The 22,631-nt window shown below is 34.8% G+C and overlaps 1 long non-coding RNA gene and 1 other non-coding gene across 3 annotated transcripts in view; both read left to right on the top strand.

The window, feature by feature from the left end:
- LOC143647204 (uncharacterized) overlaps positions 1-22,631 on the top strand; it is a 410,235-nt gene that overhangs the window by 279,353 nt on the left and 108,251 nt on the right. The gene's annotated exons all lie outside the window — the stretch shown is intronic.
- TRNAE-UUC (transfer RNA glutamic acid (anticodon UUC)) lies at positions 3,166-3,237 on the top strand. The gene has a single exon. It is a non-coding gene; the product is annotated as a tRNA-Glu (tRNA).

Raw genomic sequence — 22,631 nt, 5'->3', positions numbered from 1 at the left:
AAACACTGAATGAAGCTGCATGTGAGAATGATAGAGGGAGGAGGGTTGGGGACATATTGAAATCAGAAAGATAGATGTTAAAGATTGAGATGGTATAATCTAGGAATGCCTAGAGTGTATAATAACAATGAAATGTACAAGATACAATTTTAAAAATGTTTTTGCATGCGGAAGAACAAAGGAATGTCATTATTGAAGGGTACTAAATATAGATGGTAATTAATATTTTAAAATGTCACTTCTGTGTGAGACTAAAGCAAAAAATGTTAATCTGTTATAAAATTAATATTTTGACTAGTGCATTTCCTAATATAACTTATATAGATAGTTTGATTGAATGCCATAAGTACCTGGAATCTCAGGTAGGACATGAGATTTTGTTGGTTTGTCCAGAGTGATGCCCTGATGAATCCCAGAGTGATTCGATCAGTGAGTGGAAAAGTATCTGCAAAGCCCCTTTCAGGGAGTGGTGAGAACAGGGAGAAATTCAACTTCCCCAAGTTGAATTCTTGATATTCTCACAAACAGTGTGGACAACCAAAGCTATAGGCAGAGCCCCCAGTCTTGGGGTTTGTTCATATGAAACTTAACCCCGCAAAGGATAGGTCAAGTCTACTTAAAATTTAGGCCTAAGAGTCACCCCCAAGAGAGCCTCTTTTGTTGCTCAGATGTGGCCCCTCTCTCCAGCCAACACAACGAGCAGTCTCACCACCCTACCCCTCTCTATGTGGGACATGACTCCCAGGGGTGTGGACCTTCCTGGCAAAGTGGGACAGAGATCTTGGAATGAGCAGACACTCAGCATCAAGGGATTGAGAAAAACCCTAGAATGAGCTGAGATTTAGCATCAAGGGATTAAGAAAACCTTCTCGACCAAAAGGGGGAAGAGGGAAATGAGACAAAGTGTCAATGGCTGAGAGATTCCAAACAGAGTCAAGAGGTTATCCTGGAGGTTATTCTTATGCATCAAGTAGATATCATCTTGTTATTCAAGATGTAATGGAGAGGCTGGAGGGAACTGCCTGAAAGTGTAGAGCTGTGTTCCAGTAGCCATGTTTCTTGATGATTGTATGATGATATAGCTTTCACAGTGTGACTGTGTGATTGTGAAAACCTTGTGTCTGTTGCTCCTTTTATCTATCTTGTCAACAGATGAGTAGAATATATGGGCTTAAAATAAATAATAGGGGGAACAAATGTTAAGATAAATTTAGTTTGAAATGCTAGTGATCAATGAAAGTGAAGGGTAAGGGGTATGGTATGTAAATTTTTTTTTTCTGTTTTTGTTTTATTTTTCTGTTGTCTTTTTATGTCTTTTTCTGAATTGATGCAAATGTGTGGGAAATGATCATGATGATGAATATGCAGCTATGTGATAATATTGTGAATTGCTGAGTGTATGTGTTGGGAATGTTTGTCCTTCTTGTAATTTTTTTTTTTAATTAATAAAAAATTTAAAAAACAATTAAAAAAAAAAAGAAGCTGGAAGCAACAAAAACCAGGAGAGAAGGGAGAGACCAGAAACCCACCAGGTGCCTTGCCATGAGGCAAAGGAGATAAGTATCACCAGCAGGCCTGTCTTCATCTGTTTTGTTTTTGTTTTAATTCTTAGTTACGTTATTTACCAGTTTCTAGAATTAATTGGTTATTTAATATACTCTAAAAGGGACTGATGATTGTTTTTTAGTATCATTATGAATACAAGGATTTTAAAACACATTTGATGCATAAAAATTGCACTTAATATTCTTTTTAAATAAACAGTCACATCTTTGGCTGGCGGGAACCTCCCTATGTTGGCTGTGTTGATGACTTAAATTTCTATTTAAGTCTGGACCTTTCCCTGAACTACAGACTTATATAACCAACCATAAACTTTGATATCATAAAGGTATCTCAAACTTAACATTTACTAGGTCAAATACAGTTCCCAAAAGTCCCAAAGTTGCTAGTCCTGCAAGCTTCCTAGTCTTTTTTTCTTCAATTTTTTAATTGAGATATCTTCATGCACATATAGTCCATCCAAAGCATACAATCAATGGCTTAAAACATTATCACATTGTTGTATATTCATCATCATGATCATTTCTAGAGCATTTGTTTCACTCCAGAAAAAAAAATGATACATCTAAAACCCCTTACCCCTCCCTCTCATTGATCACTAGTATTGCCATCTACCTAAAATTTTTTGGCCCTTATATTTTATTTATTTATTTATTTATTTATTTATTTTTGTCCTTATTTTTTTCCTCATTTTTCCATACCCTGGATAAAGGGAGCATCAGATACAAGGTTTTCACAATTACACTGTTCGTTGTAAAAGCTATATAGTTATACAATCATCTTCTAGTATCAAGGCTACTGGAACACAGCTCAGCAGTTTCAGGTACTTCCCTCTAGCCACTCCATAACACCATAAACTAAAAATGGGCGTCTTTATAATGCATAAGAAAAACCTCCAATATAACCACTCAGCTCTGAAATCTTTCAGCCACTGAAACTTTATTTTGTCACATTTCTGTCTTCTCTTTTCCACTTTTTGGTCAAGAATACTTTCTCAATCCCATGATGCCTGGTGCCTGCTCATCCCTGGCAGTCATGTTCCACTTTATCAGGGAGATTTTCACCCCTGGGAGTCTTGTCTCATGAAGAGAGGGCAGTGAGTTCACCTCCAAGTTGGCTTAGAGAAAGTGGCCACATCTGAGCAAAAAAGAGGTTCTCTGGGGGTGACTCAGGCATAATTATAAGTAGGCTTAGCTTCTTCTGCAGTAATAAGTTTCTTAGGGGGGAACCACAAGATCAAGGACTCATCCTATTAAATTAGTTGTCCCCACTGCCTGCGAGAATATCAGGAATTCCCCAAATGGGGAAGTTAAATATTTCCCCCTTTCTCCTCAGTCCTCCAAGGGGACTTTGAAAATACTGTTTTAGACTTCTGCCCAAATTACTCTTGTATTTATTAGGGGGTCACATTAACTTGGTCAAATCAACAAACTCTCAGCCCCTATTCAAGATTTCATGTAATTATGGTGTTTGAATAAACTGGCCATACAAGTTAAATTAAATAATGCACTACCTAAAACATCAATTCTGCACCAAAGAAACTTCTCTTCCTTTGATCTCACATAGAAGTTGAAGTTTAAAATATAGACCATATCAGAGGGTGCATGGGTAGTTCAGTGGTTAGAATGCCTGCCTTTCATGCAGGAGATCCAGGTTCAATTCCTGGACCATGCACCTGCCCCCCCAAAAAAGAAATGAGATAAAATATAGACCATATCATTCTTTACCCTGTATTCTACTTTACATTACTCCTATCTAGCTCGGCTTCATATCTCTAGTCGAAGTCTGATCACTTCTTCAACTTTTTTAACAGTTGCTGTATGGGGTAATGCTGCCTTTCATAGCTTCAGAGCTCTAACTCTGAGTCTCAGGTATCACACAAATACCCAAAGTTTCAGGGAATGACCAAGTTATATACATATAGCTCAGTGTCTCAGAATTTAGAAATAACAGCTACATCTCCAGAGTAGATGTGACTGGTGTTGGAATTTACCATCTAGGAAACTTTACAATAGGCCTCAACTTGATAACCCATGCTCTCAACTTCAGTTCTCTGAGTTTGTATGTTATAGTTAGTCCATATGAGTGAGGCATGATATATTTGTCTTTTTGTTTTGACATTTCATTCATTCATTCACCTATTTGCGTGCCTCACAACTTCAACTTCATTCCTTCTAGCACCTGCTCTGTAGTCTGTGTATGTATACATCACAGTTCCGCCTTCGAGTCCTGGACGTTGTACCCTTAGTCCACCTCCATCTATTGTGAATCACAAACACTGCCACCATAAGCACCAGTGTCCAAATGTCCATTTGTGTCCCCATGCTCAGTTCCTCCAGATGTATACCTACAATGGAGATCATAAGGTATCCCCACCCCTAACCTCCTGTGGAACCACCACATTGCCCTCCAGAGGGGCTGCATCTCTTAGTTTCTCTACCAACAGTAAATAGGTACATATCTTTCTCCACATTTTTTCTAGCACTTATATCTCTGTGTTCATTTTTAAACAGTTTTATTCACACATCATACAATCCAACCTATGTAGAAAAACAATAGTTCCTAGTATAATCATATAACCATGCCTTTACCACCATGATCTATATGAAGATATTTCCTTTTCTTCCACAATGAATCCTGTACTTCTCCCCCATATCCCCTGCTTATTGACATTTATTTTTGGTATATTGTCTTTGTTACATTCAGTGGAAGCATATTACAATGTTACTGTTGACTACAGACTATAGCTTGCATTGATTATATTTTTTCCTATATACCATTCCATTTTCAACACTTTGCAATGTTGATATTCATTTGTTCTCCCTCATGCAAAAGCATTCTTATATTTGTACACTTAATCCCCATCATTTTCTGCTCTAGGCATTCCTAAGTTATACTCTCTTTATCCTCTATCTTTACTTCAGGTGTCATACATGCCCCCAGCTGTTCTCACTCAACCACACACATATTCTGCTTTATTCAATGTATTTATGTTACTGTGCTGCCATCAGATAGTATTGTGGTATCCATTTCTGAATTTTTACATTCAGCCTGTTGCACATTCTGTACTCCTTCAGCACCAAACGCCCAATCTCTATCTTCTATCTCCTGATAACCTGTGTTCTTAACTTTGACTCTCAAAGTTTACTCATTAATATTAGTTCATATTAGTGACACCATACCATATTTGTCCTTTTGTTTCTGGCTAGTTTTACTTAGCATAATGTCCTCAAGGTTCATACACATTTTTGCATGCTTTATCATTTCATTCTGTCATACAGCTGCATAATATTCCATCACATGTATATATCAAAGTTTGTTTAGCCACTTGTCTGTTGATGGATGTTTTGTCTGTGTGCTTGTTTGAAGATTTTGGAATGGGGTACTGCTGTAGTTTGCTAATATCAAACATGTTGCAATGGCTTTTTAAATAGATAAGGGGAAGAGCTTGATAAAGAAGGCCTAAAGTGCTTTGAAGAGACTATTGGAAGAAATGTGGACTCTAGAGATACCTCTGCTGAGGTTTTAGGGAAAAAATGAGGAATGTACCATTGCAAACTGGAAGGAAGGTGGCCCTTGTTTTAAAATGGCATATAATTTGGCTAAATTGAGTACTGCTGTTGGATGGAAGTTAGAATTTAAAGGCAATGGCCCAGGATACTTAGCTGAGAAAATTTCCAAACTAAATGTGGAAAATACAGTCTGGCTGCTGCTTGAAGCTTATAGTAACATGTTAGAGGAAAAAGATCAGTTGAGAACTGAGCTCTTGGGTTGAAAGAAAACAAAAATTGACAATCTGGAAAATTTTGGACTCCCAGAAAGTAAGACCTCACTGAATAGGGCCCCATGTAAGGATTTACCAAAACACAGAAGTTATCAGCCATTACAGGACAAGTGATGATTGGAAATGCAGTTATCCAGAGGAATTTGTGCAAAGTCCTTTTGTTTGGTGGGTGTGATCCCAGCATAATGCATAGAAAACAACAAGAGAGTTATGGGATCTGTATAAATGGAATCACTGGCCATCTGGAATAAAATGGACAGAAGGGACAAAGTGAAGAAAAAATGTCTTCAGAGGCGGAACCATGGAGGCTAAGGTCTGAAACCAGGAGACCTTGGTCCAGGAGAGCAGACCAACCCATACATGCGGAAAGGGTTGGCCCTAGGAGCAGAAGGTGGACCTTCTGCTTCATTGTTTCAGGAGGAGTAGTGCCACCTCAGACCTCAGAGAGGGTGGAGCACATAAACCAGGGTTTGGAGGGAGCCTGGATGCCACACCATTATTCTGAAGAAGTTGAGCATGTGTCCCAGAGATGACAGAGAGCCCAAGTGCAGCCCTGGTGTATGGAGAGAGTGGAGCTGAGAAAAAGATAGTCTCCTCAATGTCCCCCAAGGTTGCAACCTCCATGCCAGCATTTGGAGAGAGCAAAGCCACTGCATAGGCCCTTGGAAAGGATGGGACTGCCACTTTCTGAAACCCTGAGGATAAATTACTCTCAAACTTTGAAATCTAATTGAGTTTACCCTGCAGGTTTAAGGGACTTTATGGGTCCGGTGACCCCTGTGTTCCTTCCAATTTCTCCCTAAGGACGTGAAAACATGTATCCTATGACTGTCCCTCCTTTGTGTATTGGCAGCAGATAACTTGTTCTGAGTTTTACAGGTCCAGAGCCAGAAGAAAATCTTTGCCTTAGAATAGAAAATGCCTGTAACAAACTTTGATGAGAATTTGTACTGGCTTTAACTTTGTATTGTATTTGTGTTGTTACCGAAATGTTTTAAGCTTTTGTGATATTGTGATAGAGTGAATGTATTTTGTATTTGGAAAAAACATGTCTTTTGGGGGGTCCAAGGGTAAAATGTGCTGGTTTGAAGGTATAACGTACCCCAGGAAAGCCATGTTTTAATCCTGATCCAATCTTGTAGGAGCAGCCAATTTCTTTTAATCCTGATTCAATACTGTAGGTTGGAAGCTTTCAATTGGATTATCTCCATGGAGATGTGATATACTAATTGTGGGTATGGTCTTTTGATTACATGGAGATGTGACTCCATCCATTTCAGGTGGGTCTTAATTAATTTACTGGAGTCCTTTAAAAGAGGATACATTTTGGAAGAAGTAAAAAATGACAGAACAAACAGAAACTTCAAAGCATAGCTGACAGGCAGAGAACATGGATGTTTGGAAATACTTGGAGCCCAGCAGATGTCGCTATGAAATGTTAAGGAAGCCAGAATCTGGAGTGAGCCAAGGGAAGACAAGAGATGAAAGCCATCCTGGAGAAGCAAAGTAAGGAACCCCCCACAGAACAGAGGCTGAAAGCAATGGAGTCCAGGAAGAAGGGACCAGCAGCCACGTGACTTCTCAGCTGACAGAGCTCTTCCGGACAGTATCAGCCTTTCTTGGCTGAAGGTAACCTCTTGGTGCCTTAATTTGGACACTTTCACTTCTTTAGAACTGTAAACTTGTATCTTATTAAATTCCCCTTTTATAAAAACCATTCCAGTTCTGGTATTTCGCATTCCAGCAGCTTACTAATACAGGCTATTTCCATCTCTTGGGAACTGTAAATAATGCCACTATAAACATCAGGGTGCAAATGTCTGTGTCCTTGCCTTCAGTTCCTTTGAATATATACCTAGTAATGGGATTGCTGGATCATATGGCAATTCTACCCTTAGCTTCCTGAGGAACCGTCAAACTGCCTCCAGAGCTGTTGTGCCATTCTACATTCCCACCAAAAGTGAATCAGTGTGCCTCTTTCTCCACCTCCTGTCCAGCACTTGTTTTCTGTTTTGTTTTTGTTTTTTTTTTTTATAATGACACCATTCTAGTAGGTGTCAGATGATATCTCATGGTGGTTTGATTTGCATTTCCCTAATAGCCAGTGAAGTTGAGCATCTTTTCATATGCCTTTTAGCCGATTTGTATTTCCTCTTCTGAAAAGTGCCTGTTCATCTTTTTCCCATTTGTTAAATGGATTGTTTGATTTTTTGTCATTGAGTTATAGAATCTCTTTATATAGTCTGATGTTAAATCCTTATCTGATATTTCCAAATATTGTCTCCCATTATATATAGGCTGTCTTTTAACTTTCCTGACAAAATTTAATTTTGACGATATCTCTTTTATCTATTTCTTTTTTCAATGCTTGTGGTTTGGATATAAGGTCTAAGAAACCACCTCCAGGTATCATCTTGATGATGCCTGGATTTGGACATTTTCACAGCCTAAGTACTATAAGTTTTAAATTAATAATCCCTACTGTAAAAGCCAACCCCTTTATACTATATTGCATTTTGGTAACTTTTTTTTTTTAATGTATGAAGATAAAAGAGATGGTATCTGGGATTAAAAAACACACATCTTTTTAGACTGGCTTCTAATAATTATTTCCTTTAAAGATATTTTTAGACTCATTCCTCTCCTCTCTACCCCCACTATTTAACTTTTGTTGATATGAGATTTAAGATTTGAACAACTTTTGGGAGTGACATTCATATCATGAAGAATTAGTGAGTATTTGGGGCTCTGTTTTATAATATTCAAATAATAGAAGTTTCTTAACATAACTCTTGAATATGAAATCTTTTTTCAGATTTCAGCAAACAAGAGAAACTTTTGTTGACTCTCCTCTGTGAGGAGAAATTAGAAATAGTATGGTAATCTTTTTCTCAATTGAAGGGAAGATCAACACGAAATAGTCTGAAAGAATTTCACCTGGGTAAATGCATCTTTTAAGGCAATACATGATTTTTTTTCATTATGTGGGTCTATGCTTTAAAGGTTTTTTAAAGGGGAAGCAATTTAGCAGATTTAAGAGAAACAACTAAAGGGAAAGTAGTTAAAAATCATCTTTGATTGCTAAGGCCTGATTGTCTTGCTGGGGGATTCCAGAATACTAAATTTTCATCATGTTTGTTCTAATCCCTCCAACATATGCTTCCCCTGAAAAGCAGTAGTAAAAGAAAAGGATGAAAAATTTCACTTAATTTAACATAGCTATAGGGAGTTTTAGATTGTTGGTCTGTGAAATTCCTTATCAAAATCACTCCAATATCCTTGAAATGTCTAGCTCGGTATTGACTCTAGTTTTCATTGTGCTCATAGGTGTCAGTTGGTTGTGAGTCAAGACCATTGACAGATGTTGTCCTTAGGCCTATGTCCTGTCGTATGTCAGGACAGAGCTTTATTTCCTCAGTCTTAAATTAAAGGAAGCAGTGTTAAACAATTTATTTCCACATTTTGGCTTATACTACACTCTTCATTGCCTCTTGAAAATCAGGAATTTTCTCTGGTCATCTATTCTGATTTATCTTTTGTTTCTCTTTCCCATTGTTCTTGCTTTCAAGTGATAGAGTAGAGATGGACTAATGCTGAGGTTAGAGATTGGCATATCATTCTTTAAATATTTACATTCAAGAAAATACTCAGATGATTTCTCTAAGTAAATGACTAACTTTTTTCTTTCTCTCACCTTCTTTAGTGTTTGTGTTCCAGATAAGATTGGCTTTCTAAGTGACCAGATGTTATCTATTAGAGGTGATTGCTTTTTTGAATGAAGAAAGCATATATGCTTCCCCTGTTTTTTATAAGGAATAAGTATCTTCCCTATGACCTGGCATGCAGGTCAGAGGTAGTGGGATAACATATACAAAATACTCAAAGAAATAACTGTCATCCAAGGATCCTATGTCCAGCAAAGCTAGCTTCAAAAAGCAGGGTGAAATAATGACATTCCCAGATAAAAAAAAGCTGGGAGAATTTGATGCTTGCAGACCTGCCATATAAGAAATATGAAAGGAAGTTCTTTGGGCTGAAAGCAGGTGCCCCAAACAATAACTTGAATACACACACAAAAAAAATCAAAGAGCCAGCAGGAGAGGTAATGATGCATATTTAGTCTACTTTCTTCTAAGTGAATTAAAAATCAGTTGTATAAAGCAATATGCATATAATATTTTGTTTGGCCTACAGCATATAAAAGCCTATATTATTTGCCAAGAGTAGCACAAAGGAGCTGAGCAGGAACAAAGCCATATTGGGCCAAGGATACAGCTACTGAATATAACTCAAATCCACAAGAACAAATGAAGAGAACTAGAAATAATAGCACTAATATAACAAAAGCTATACAAAATGCTTAGTCTCTTTCTTTCATCCCTTAGCTTCTTTAAAAGTTATAAAATTATGAATTAATAATTATAACAATGTGTTCTTGGGTTTGAAACATTATAGATGCATTATGTGTACAATAATACAACAAAATCAGGGGAAAGGGAATAGAGCTATATAGAGATAACGTTTCTATATGTCACTGGATTAATTTAGTATAACTCTGAAGCTGGTTTTGATAATTAAGATATATACAGTGAGCCCTGGAGTCTCACTTAAGGATATAACAAAGATTATAACAGAAAATGTAGTGAAAAATCATTAAAGGAATTAAAATACTACACTAGAAATTATTCACTTTATGCAAAAGAAAGCAATAAAGGAGAAATGAAGAAACAAAACCAGCTTGCAAAATATAGAAAACAAGTAGTAAAAATAACAGACATAACTCCAGTTATATTAGCATTAGCATTAAATGTGAGTGGATTAAACATTCCAATCGAAAGGCAGATGTTATCAGACTGGATAAAAACACAAAACTCAACTATATATATTGTCTACCGGAGATGCACTTTAGATTCAAAAGCTACAAATGCATTGAATTGAAAAGGGTGAAAAAAGATATATCATGCAGAAAGGAACCACAACATACCTGGCTTGGATACACTAATATCAGACAAAATAAACTTTAAAAGAGCAAGTCTTACTAGAGATAAAGAGGGACATTTTTCATGATAATTGTGCTCATCTATCAGGAAGACCTAACAATTATAAATAGACATGCAACTAATAACAGAGTACAAAATACAATAAAGCTGACAAAATGAAAAGAAAAATAACAATTCAAAAATAATAGTTGGCTATATCAATATGCTACTTTCAGTAAGGGATATGGTGATAAGGCAGAAGATCAGCAAGGACATGGAAGACTTGAACAACATTATCAACCAACTACTGCTGACAGACACATATAGAACACTTCACCTAACAGCAGAATATACATTTTTCTCCAATGTACATGAACATTCTCCAGAAAAGACCATTAGGTAGGCCATAAAACTAATCTCAATAAATTTTAAATAATAGAAGTGATACAATATATGTTCTCTGAAAGAAATGAAATGAAATATAAATTACAGAAAGAGATTTGAGAAATTTACAAATATGTGAAAGTTAAGCAACACATTCCTGAATAAGCAATTGGTCAAAGAAGAAATCAAAAGAGAAACTAGAATATACATTGAGGTGAATGGTTTATTAAAAAACTTATAGATGTGTGAAAACGGTACATAGGGTGAAAGTTATAGTTATAAGTGCTTATATTAAAAAGACAAGATCTCAAATTAATAACTTAACCTTTCATCTTAAGACACTGGAAAAGAAGAGCAAGCAGAAGGAAGGAAACATTAAAGGTTACAGTGGAAGTTAATTAGAGAATAGAAAATAGAATAGAGAAAAAATTAATTAAACCAGAATCTGGTTATTTGAAAAGATTAACAAAATTGACAAGCTTGTAACTAAAATGACAAAGAAAAAAAAAGGCTCAAATTACTAGAATCAGAAATGAAAGAGAAGCCATTTATGGAAATAAAAAGGGTTGGAAAGAAATATTATGAATACTATGTCAATAAATTAGACAACTTACATGAAATGAACAAATTCCTAAAAAGGTAGCAACTAATGAACCTGATTCTTAATCAAAATACAACCTGCAAAGAAAACCCTAGGCCCAGATAATTTCACTGTGACTTCACTGCTGAAACATTTAAAGAATTAATACCAAGTCTTCAAAAACTATTCCATAAAAGGAACACACCCCAATTAATTTTATGAGATATGTATGAGTGCAATATCAAAATCAGACATAGGCATCACAACAAAAAAAGCAAAACAGAACTACAGACAAATATCTTTTTTGATTAGGGACACAAAAATCCTCAACAAAATACTAGGAAGCCAAATCCGGCAACATATACAAATATCGTATGCCATGGCCAAGTGGGATTTATCCAGAAATAAGAAATTGTATAAATCTGAAGCTGTATAAAGCTAAAGCTAAAAAATAGTTAATGAAATGCAAATAAATTCATTCAAAATGGCACTCTCAAGAAGTGTTTTTTTTTTTTTTGGTTGTGTAACATTTTCTCTTAGAATACAGTGATATGCATAGGTAAAGAATGAAAAGCAACAAAAAGAGAAAAATATCATTTTTGTATGAGAACCTGTAATGTTTTCTCATTTTGTTCTGGCAGATGTAGTCGTTTATTCATCATTTGTTCATTAATTCATTCAGTCAGTCAAAGTTAATTGAGATCACTCAAGATCTCAATCTATAAGGATCTCCTGACTGCTTCTAATATATGTAACAGTATGAAACTCATATGAAACCTTCTTTAGAAGTGTATAATCATATTAGGAAATGGTTTCATTGTTAATTAGCATTCTAGATAATTACTAGTAGCTGCCCTTGGTGATCAATGATAAAATAATGATTATATCTTACTTATTAGTAACTGCTTTTTGGGAATAAGTAAATATGGGAACTGGATGGAAAGTGGGAAATGGCCACCAATGATAAGGAGATATCAAGAAAATATATAAAAGGAAAAGATGTGGTGTCAACATCAATGCCAAAACATGAATATTGTGTATTTGATACTATTTCATCTTAGTGGTGGTAGTAACAGAGTGGCCTAATGAGTACCATAAGACAGAGCATATAATAAATAATGAGCATCTCTTTTGGTTTTTCTAATTAGTCTTGTAGCAGTTGGATAAAATTTTGAAATTGCAGCAGAAGCATTTGCTCTGCGAATAGCTCATACTTTCTTTTATTTAGAAGGACATGTCAAATATAATTGAATTTCCTTAAGAAAACAAGAATACAATTGACAAGTAAAATAGAACCCTGAGGCTTCCACAGCCAGTGGTTAAATAAGAAGATAATTAGAGACTGAAAGGTAATATCAGTTTTTGTGGTAGACTAATTTAGAACACTCCTCTTCCACCATTAAATCCTTGGAATTGGAAAATAGGCAAAAATTTCATTTTAGAACATCTTCACTAAACTTCAACTTTAAAATTTGGTTGAAAACACTTAGAGAGTGGGCCTAGAAAAATGCCAACACCCTTAGTTAATTTGGTCATTTCAAGGAGAAGAGTTCATCAAACCAATTGTTTGGCATAATTGAATTTTAATCTTTTCAGGTAAATTTATTGGTATTTTATAGATTTCAGGTTTTGAATTCCATACAACTGTGGATAATTCTTGCCTTTTGCCTCTACTAGGACCATTATTGATTTCAGGGTTTGAGTTTGATTGAAGACGTAGCTATTAGCTATTATTAGCTACTCTAGTCTGAGAAAAATGACAAGAATTGTGGAAGGATTTTTTTAATGTGTGCTACTAATGATGCTAATTTTCCGTAAATTTGTTTATAATTCATAACATGGCAATAGTAATTGTTGCAGGAGGTTCTAGACATGAATAATGATACAATTGGGTTCAACAATTTAGCAATCTATGCATTGTGCAATATTTCTAAAATTGATTTTCTTTTTCCAGTAAGCATGTCTAGTTTTTAAACATTAGGCAAATTGTTTATAGTTTTAATGATTATCAGAGGAATTTAATAAAAGAAGCATTTGACTTTGTGTCATGCAAATATTTGAATATGATATATTCTAAGGATTACAGTTATTCAGTTATCCAAATTGTGCTTTGCACTACATGAATGAGCTTAACTGGGAAAGGGAGTGGATTAGGAGATACAAGGAGGAAAATCACAAAAAGATATTTCAATTTCTAAAGAAATAGCAGAGTTTACTACCAGTGTGGGCATGGGCATTATCTGGGAGCTTGTGAGAAATGCAGAATTTCAGATCCCATCCCAGACTACTGAATCAGAATAGGCATTTTAGCACAGTTGCCAAGTGATTCCTATGCATGTTTAAGTTTGAGTAGGACTAATTGAAGTATACTCCCTCTCAATATTTCCCAAGCTCTTACTATACTCAAAGCATTCTGCTGGTGAGAGATTTTATCCTCTAGACCATTTTATGATTTAGCTAAAGACCTTAAGACTTAAGCTACAAAAATAAAGACGTTCTATGTAATTTAAGGTATCACTGGGCAAAGCAAGAAATTTTTTGGAGCATCAGGACCTCTATTTCCTTTAAAACTAAATTATAAATATAGGGAACCTAGAGATACGTGGAAGCTAGAGATGGGTGAATGGTTAGCTAATGAAGTTGAACTTAAAGTAACGGAATAGAGAGACGTGAAAGCAGTTGACTAGCGGGACTATAAGTTATAGTACCATATTGAAGGTGAACATGATTAAAAGGGGTTGTATAGACCCATGTGTCCCACCAATCAACACTAAAAATATAAATAAGTTCTTGCATGAACTACCAGAAAGGTATGAATCTTGTACAGAGTGTATTAATTTGGAGTATAGGAGGGAAACTGCTATTGCATGTTATGGACTATGTTTAACAGAAAACATCAAAAATACCACAGCAACATCAGAGGTAAATAATGGGGGGAGGGACAATTGTTAGGGGAGGTTTGGATTTTCTGTTTGGTGAGAGTGTGATTTTCTGTTCGGTGAGAGGTTATCTCTCTCTTGGGAACAATGAAATTATCTAAAATTGAGTGTGTTGATAGACTGTTGACTTTGGACATTATACATGCTGCCTAACGAATGGAGATGGCTGAAGGATGCAGTGATGGAGAAGTAGATTGGGGAACAATGGTGTATACATATGATTGAATATTGTGATGCTACAAAAGGAAGAAGTGGTGAGGCATGCAACATTGTGGGACATTTGGTGAGTGAAAATAAGCCAGAAACAAAAGAGAAAATGTTGTGTGATCTAATTTAGAAAATACTTATAAGAAAACAGTGGCTTAGTTTTTAAGCTCTTATAGCAATCATATTTAGTCTGGTATAGTAATTGTTATTTCTGGATTTTGAAAGCTGTTTTATATATGTATAACCTGGTATATGAAGAGAAGAATGAAGCTAATCAGGTCAAGATTAAAGTAATTTGGAATACAGGGGTAAGGAAGACATTGTCTATATTTTATAACCTCATCTACTCTTTGAGACCAAAGGAAGAAAGGTTTATTTTCTCCAGAACCTAAATTTTCTGTAGCACATAATCTAACTCAGCCTGTCTGGATAGATCATTTAAACAGTCAAACACAGGGAGCCAGAATAGAATGAAGGCCTTTAATCCTATATAGTTTACTGTAATGCCTGGATAAATCCCAGAGTATATTAAGCAGTTAATCAAAAAGTATTGACTAAGTCCCTTGAGGGATGGGAGAAAAATATGGAACTATTAAACTTTACCACCAGGGAAACCCCTGATACTGTGTCAAAGATTAGGGACACCCAAATCAATAGACCAAGCCCTTGATCATGAAGCTTGCTCTTGTGAAGCTTATGTATGTAGTACAGAAGCTTAACCTACCTATAGGTATGCCTAGGAGTTACTTCCGGAGGACCTCTTTGTTGCTCAGATGTGGTCTCTCTCTCTCTAAGCCCAACTTTGCAAGTGAAATCATTGCCCTCCCCCACTATGTGGGACATGACATCCAGAGGTGAAAGTCTCCCTGGCAGTGTGAGAGATGACTCCAAGGGAAGAGCTTGGCCCTGGCAACATGGAATCAGCAATGCCATACTGACCAAAAGGGTGGAAAGAAGTGTAACAAACAAGGTATCAGTGGCTGAGAGAGTTCAAATAGAGTTAAGAAGCTACTCTGGAGGTCACTCTTACCCGTCCTTCAATTAGACATTGCTACCTACCATAACTTGCCAAACCCCAACCAAAACCATTCCAGCCAGTCCTTAAGAACACCTACGGCATTATATAAGTTTCTACAAAGCTTCCATGCACTAGGATAACTTACCAGAAACTTACAACCTCCAGATGAGTCCCTGGACCAGATAAATTCTGAGATGCAGAAGACCAGCCTCTCTAGAACATCAGCTAGTTTCATTCCCCTATCCCATACTATTGACAGCCCCTTCCAACATGAATAAGTTAGACTGGGCATAGCCCAAATACCCCTAAAGAGTGGAATAGAAAGATCAAAGGTGATGGTGGAGTTATACAGAGAAGGTAGGGTATAACAAATGAGTATGGCTGCTGAATCATTATGCTGATATTTCTTTTAGCCTCAGTATCTTAGAGCAACTAGAAGTAAAAACCTTAACTTGTGGAATGGTAACCCATATCAAACTCTGAAATCTATTCTACAACTAATCATTGTGATGTGCTTTGAAAGTTATTGCTTTTTTCTATATGTTATTTTTTCACAAAAAAGAAAAAAGTCAATTGTGATGATAAATGCATAGCTGTATGATGATTTAAACCATTGAATGTACACTTTGTATGATTACATGATATTTGAATATATATATATAGATCAATAAAAGATTAAAAAATAAAAACTAATTAAGCTATAGACAATGGTGTCTATTCTACTTGTAAGCAAGCCAATGTCTCCCATTATACAGTACAAAATTAAATTTATTGGTTCTTGGGGTTGGCTTGTTGTTATGGGCATTAAAGTTTTGAATGGATCTGATGAACAAAGTCAGGTTTATGGATATTTGTCCTCAAAGAATGAGGGCTGTCTGCTGTCCTGAAATTCTGGCACCTTTTGCTGAAAGGAGAGTTTGTGATATAATTGTTTATTTCCACTGCTTGGACATACCCTGCAAGTACTTTGATATAAACCCATGATAGAAAAGAGCAATTTTGAGGAAAATCTTTAAATTATGCTTACATTGGTTTGAGAATTATGCATTCCATTATCATTGCCTGTGAACACTTGAAGAATTATTGATATGCTTTAAGGGTATAATAGTCACTAAATATAGGACCAAAAGAGTGTATTAACCTAAAGATTCTGGACAGATATTAGTAGATTGAATACGTTAGTATGAACCAGGCAGCTGAGAGCATGAATCTATTGATACAATTAGTGGTCACATTAAATGATTGGTCTTATTAATTAATGATAACTTCATCCTCCAAAATCCCATCTCATTTCTAATTCAATGAAAATGGAGAGAAGTAGATATAATACAAATATCAGGGACTTGATCTTATCCACTTAAGTGCAGATAGGCAATTTTCTCAACATTCTGGTTTAATTTTTTTCCCAGGAATATCTGCTATCTGCTAGAAATTTTCGACCTGCAAAGCACTCTAAACTCCATGAAACAATTTTTTTTTTTGTAAAGAACAGCATTTTCAAATGTAAATACCTTCCAACCAAATCTACCAGAAACATACCTGGTTTGTTTGTTTCCAAACTCATAGAATTTGGGTTTATTACTTGGTATTATGAGAGAGAATGCATAGCATAGAATCGTGGGCATCTTAGTAGGGTAGCATTGGAAAGAACCTAATATAGAATTTAGGATTTGGTTGAATAATTTGGGAAGGGGTCCTAGGAAGCAGGAGTTTGCAATAGATTGTATGAAATCAGAAAATGGAGACAATTCCATGATTATCTCAATAAATGAAAAGGCAGAATAGAAAAAGGTAAAGCTATAATTGTTAAAGAAGCAGAGGTCACTCATATTAGCTGGGAGAGAATATTTGGTATTTTGGGCGTGGCACAATGACCTTGATTTTGTCTGTGTTTAGATAAAATTAGAAAGTGGCCTTGTTTTGTCTCACTTTATCGTGTTCTCAGAGTGACCTCGTCTGATGCTGGTGTCATGTGAGATCATTTATAACTAGCAGAGGAATAACATGGCCTGTCTGTGAGCACAAGGCCAGCTCCTAATAATAATGGAGCCTAGCTGTACATGACAGCCCAATTCCTGGGTGTCAGGGACTTCTTTTTTCTTTCTTACTAACTAACAAATCAGTTTCTAGAAGTTATGGAAAAATTATTCCTTGTAAAGAGATTTTTAAGTTTACTCCATTCACTCGTTCAATGAGCAAACATTAAATTAGTAATAAAGCCTTACTTATAGAATCTTAAATTTTCACTTATGAAAGAAAACTTAAATAATGTCTAAATCAATAACTCATTTGATACTGGCATCTTCTCTCATGCATCTTTCCTTAGGAGTTGCCCAGTTTGTGCTTGAATAGTTCCAATAAAAAGAAATATTGCTACTGAGTATTGAATCATGTCCCCCACAAGACATATTCAAGTCCTAACCCCAGTCCTATGTGTGTGAACTCATTTGAAGAACTAGTAAGAAAAGGCCAAATAAAATCACAATGAGCCTTAATCAAATATGACTGTAGTCCTTATAAGGAGAGGAAATTTAGGCATGGAAGCAGAGGCCCAAGGAAGAATGAGGAGGAGACAGAAGGAGATAGATCACCATGTACCCAAGTAGCATGAAGGCAATGAAAATACAGTTGTATTCAAATGTTTCTTAAACACACACACACAAAAGTACAACTCACATATAATGTAAATATAAAAAAAAGCTGCACTGTAATGCCATTTTTTACTGTAAAGACGTTAAGGATCAAAATGTTGGATAATACATTGTGTTAGAGAGGCTGTGGGTAAATAGTCCTTTCCATATGTTGTGCATTACAAGTAAGAGTTCATATTAGTGTAGTTTCTATGGAGATCCATTTGACAATATGTATTCAATTTAAATATAAATCAATAAAGTAGCTAAATTAAGTAAAATAAGATACAGCAACCATATGAAAGCTATGTGAAAAATAATAAACAAGAAAACACTTTGTGTTCTGAAACAGAAAGTTTTCCAAGATATGTTGCTAAATTAAAAAAATCAGAATGCAAAACAGTATTTATTTATAGTACGCTACCAATTCTATAAAAGCAAGGGGTGGGCAAGCAATGTTGTATACATATTACATTAAAATTTCTGGAATAATAATGTAGAGGCAAATGAGTGTTAAAAGACAGGAGTAGGACAGAGACTTTATACTTCTTTTGTACTTTTTGAATTTCAAACCATGATATTATCTATTCATAATTAAATAAAAGTAATTTTAAATAAAATAAATAAGATTTCTTGTCACTGAGAAAAATTGCATCTTCCCTTATAACCAATAAATACAATACAGAACTAAAGAAGAACAAATTATACTATACAAAACCACACTTGCAGTATAATTAGAAGATAGAAAATATCCAAACTTCAAATTACCTATAAGGAAAAAAAAATACCCCACTAAATGTAAGTGAGCTATCTCTCATTCTCTTGATACAAGTCTTTGTTGTGATCAGGGCAGTCCTGGAAAAACTGCATCAAAGAAAGTAGAAGAGGGCTAGAAATATGTCAAAAATAGATTTAAAACCACTATCACAAAGGGAAAAGTTTACCTATAAGTTGAAATTTTTGGAAAACTCTTCTGGCAGATCAGGGCACTGATGACAGGGAAGAGATTTTTTGAAAAATCCACACAACCCAAGATGGCAGTCTTTAAAGACTTGCCTCTGAAAAGAAGACAAAAAAGGAAATGAGCACTTTTGGAAATTGGGTTCTGTTTTAGTTTCCCAGCTGCTAAAATAAATACCATACAATGTGTTGGCTTAACAACAGGAATTTATTGGGCCATGGTTTCAGGGGCTAAAAGGCTTGCATACTCCTAGGGTTGGTATCTTCTGGCTTGATGGCAATCTTCAGGGTTCCTTGACTTTTCCATCATGTGACAATGAAAAGACTGTATCTTCTCCTTTTTCCTCTGGATTCCCTTGACTTCTGCCTGCTCTTTATGGTTTCTTTCTCTATTTTATTTTTACTCTGCTTATAAAAGTAACCCAGATTAAAGCCAACCTGATTCAGTTGGGCCATACCTTAACTGAAGTAACATCTTTAAAAGATCTTATTTATAATTCGTCCACATTCACTAGAATGTAGATCAAGCCCAAGAATATGTCCAAACTGGGGTATACAATTCAGTCTACCACAGGTTATAGAAGATAAAAAGAAACAAATGGGAGAATATGGAAGTCCTTCACCCTAAAAAATAACCAAAACTGGAGGGCACACAACCTCTCTTTCCATCCCCACCCCCACAAAATTCATTAAATCAGCCGGGCTCTGCTAAACTGACAGAAGGGGGCACCATTGAACTAAAAATTTTATAAGCCACCACAATATACACAATTAATGACAAAAATGACTTAATCTATACAAAACTATTATAAGACATCAAAATCAAAACACCTAATCTGATGAAAATTCTTCTCCAGGAAAAAAAATATATGATGCAGAAGGAAATTGTTGCATGACACTTCAAATTGAATTATAAATCTCTAATCAAGCATTTGCAGATGAAAACATTAAAAACAGAAATGAACAAAGAACAGAAAAAATGGAAAGAAATTGACTGAAAAAGAGATAAAAGGAAAAAGGGAAATGATCAGATATGAAGACTAAAGTGCAGAGTATTCAAGGGAGAACAAATTATAAATGTTTTGACATTGAAGAAAGATAGAACAATAAAAATATAATGAAAAGTGATGCAAAAAAATAAAGCATTAGAGAGAAAGATAGGAGTTGAAGGAATCATTAAAGACTGATGAATCCGATTAACAACAGTTTAAAAGATACAATAACAGCAAGGTCCTTAAAAAAGGTATAAATACAAAGGTAGCCACTAGAATTAAAACACAACCCTACCTAAATATCAAATAAGAGTTGAAACTTAAAATATTTCACATATGGAAAGAAACTAGCATATGTAATAAACATAGTCATTATAATTATAAATAATATGACAGAGTTGAGACAAACCATGTTAATCATAATAAATATACTGGGATTTTTATGAGTTGAATTGTGTCCCCCCAAAATATGTGTTCAAGTCCTAATGCCTAGTATCTGTAAATGAGGCCTTATTTGGAAATAGGGTCTTTGCAGATGTGATGAAGTTAAGATGAGAATATACTGAATTAGAGTTGGTCATAATCCAATGTGACTGATTTCCTAATAAGAAAAGTAGAAAAGACAGAGACCTAGACAGATTCAGAGGGAAGACCATGTGTAGATGGAAGTAGAAATTGGAATTATGCTGCCACATGCCAAAGAACACCAAGGATTGCCAGCAAACACCAGAAGCTAAAAGAGGCAAAGGATTCTCTCCTACAGGTTTCAGAGGGACCATGGCACTGATGACATCTTGGTTTCAGACTTCTAGCTCCCCAGAACTGTAAGACAAAAAAATCATGTTGTTTTAAGCCACCAGATTATAGTACATTGTTATGGCAAATTTAGGAAACTGGAAACTAACACAAGGATTAATTAATCTATGAAAAGTAAAAGGATTTCATATTGCTCACAAAGCTATACCCAGGTAGATAGTATATACACTGTGTATGAGAGCTGCTCCAAAACAAAGATAGGTTAAAAATTAATAAATGGGCAGAGACATCAACAGTAGGAATCCCCTTCAGTCAAAGTAGAAATCAAGTTGAAATGTATTAAATATCATAATTTACAATGACAGTATTACAGCCATGAATACCTACACACCAAATAGCATCACAAATAACTCCATTCAACAAAATCTACAGGAGAGGTAAGGATACATAAATATAAATACAATAACAATAGGAAACATTAACCACCACTCTGTAAAGAACAGATTGAGTATAGTGTAATATAATATGAAATAATATGACATAATAAACATAACACAATATAGATGTAAACACCTAAACTGCATTATCAATGAAGATTGACCTTATGCTTCAATATTGGATTTTGTACCCAGATGGTAGAGGATAAATATCTTCTAAGGCACACATGAGACATTCATAAAAAATGATCATATATTAGACCACAAAGAAAACACTGGCAAATTTGATAAAGTAGAATTATTATGAACAACACTAATCAAAATGTAATAAAACAAATTTTTTCCATGTCTGTATTTTTTTAATTTATTAAAAAAATCTTAAATGACAGTGGGAAACAAAAACTGAAATGGAATCTGCAAAAATATTAATGGCAATGAAAACACTACATATAAAAATAAATGGGATACATTTAGAGCTATGATCACAGGAAAATGCATATGATATTATCAATTAAATGAAAATACTACATGAAATTTTTTCTTAAATGACTATTAAAAGCCCAACAGAGTAAACCAGAAGGAAGCACAACAGAGCATAAGGAAGAAAATAATAAAGATGAATTTTAAAATTAATAAGTGTAAAAAACTGTAAACCAAATCAATCAGTTAGTAAATTAACAAATCAAGAAGTAAAATAGAGGAAATAACCATTAAACAACAGAAAAAACTTAATGGCATTAGAATTTCAGAAAAAAAGACCCTTATGCAAAAACATTTGAAAACCTTAAATGAAATGGAAAATTTCCTAGGGGAATATATATACCAAAATTAGTCCCAATAGAGAGAAAACTTAAATAGATCAATTTCTTTAGGAAAAATAGAAAAAGCTATCAAAAATCTACCTCACTTAAAATCACCAGGCCTAGATAGTTTTATAGAGGATTCTACTAAGTCAACATAGTTCCAATGCTCCATGAATTCTTCTAGAGCTTTGAAATTGAGCAAAAATTTATTAATCTTTTTATGAAGTAAGTATAGATTGATACTTAAATATAATAAAGACTGAACAAGAAGAAAGAATGGAAGAAAGGAAATCATACACCAACATCACTCATGAATATAAATGCAGGACTAAATAAAATGTTAGCAAACAGAATTTAACAGCACATTAAGAAAATAATTTATTATGTTGAAGTCAGGTTTATCTCAGGAATATAAGGGTAGTTTAATATTAGGAAATTCACTAATACACAATATTAAAAGACTTTAAAGAAAAAAAGTAATCATCATCTCCATAGCTACTAAAAGTACCTTCTATAAAACTTAACACCTATTCCTGATAACAAGGCATTCAAAATAAGAACTGGTACTTTATTTCATATAATGGAAAAAAACTTAAGGC

This window comes from Tamandua tetradactyla, chromosome 9 (genome assembly GCF_023851605.1).
Source record: "Tamandua tetradactyla isolate mTamTet1 chromosome 9, mTamTet1.pri, whole genome shotgun sequence".
NCBI lineage: Eukaryota > Metazoa > Chordata > Mammalia > Pilosa > Myrmecophagidae > Tamandua > Tamandua tetradactyla.
The sequence above is the reverse complement of the archived record's forward strand: the minus strand, read 5'-3'. Positions and strand labels throughout refer to the sequence as shown.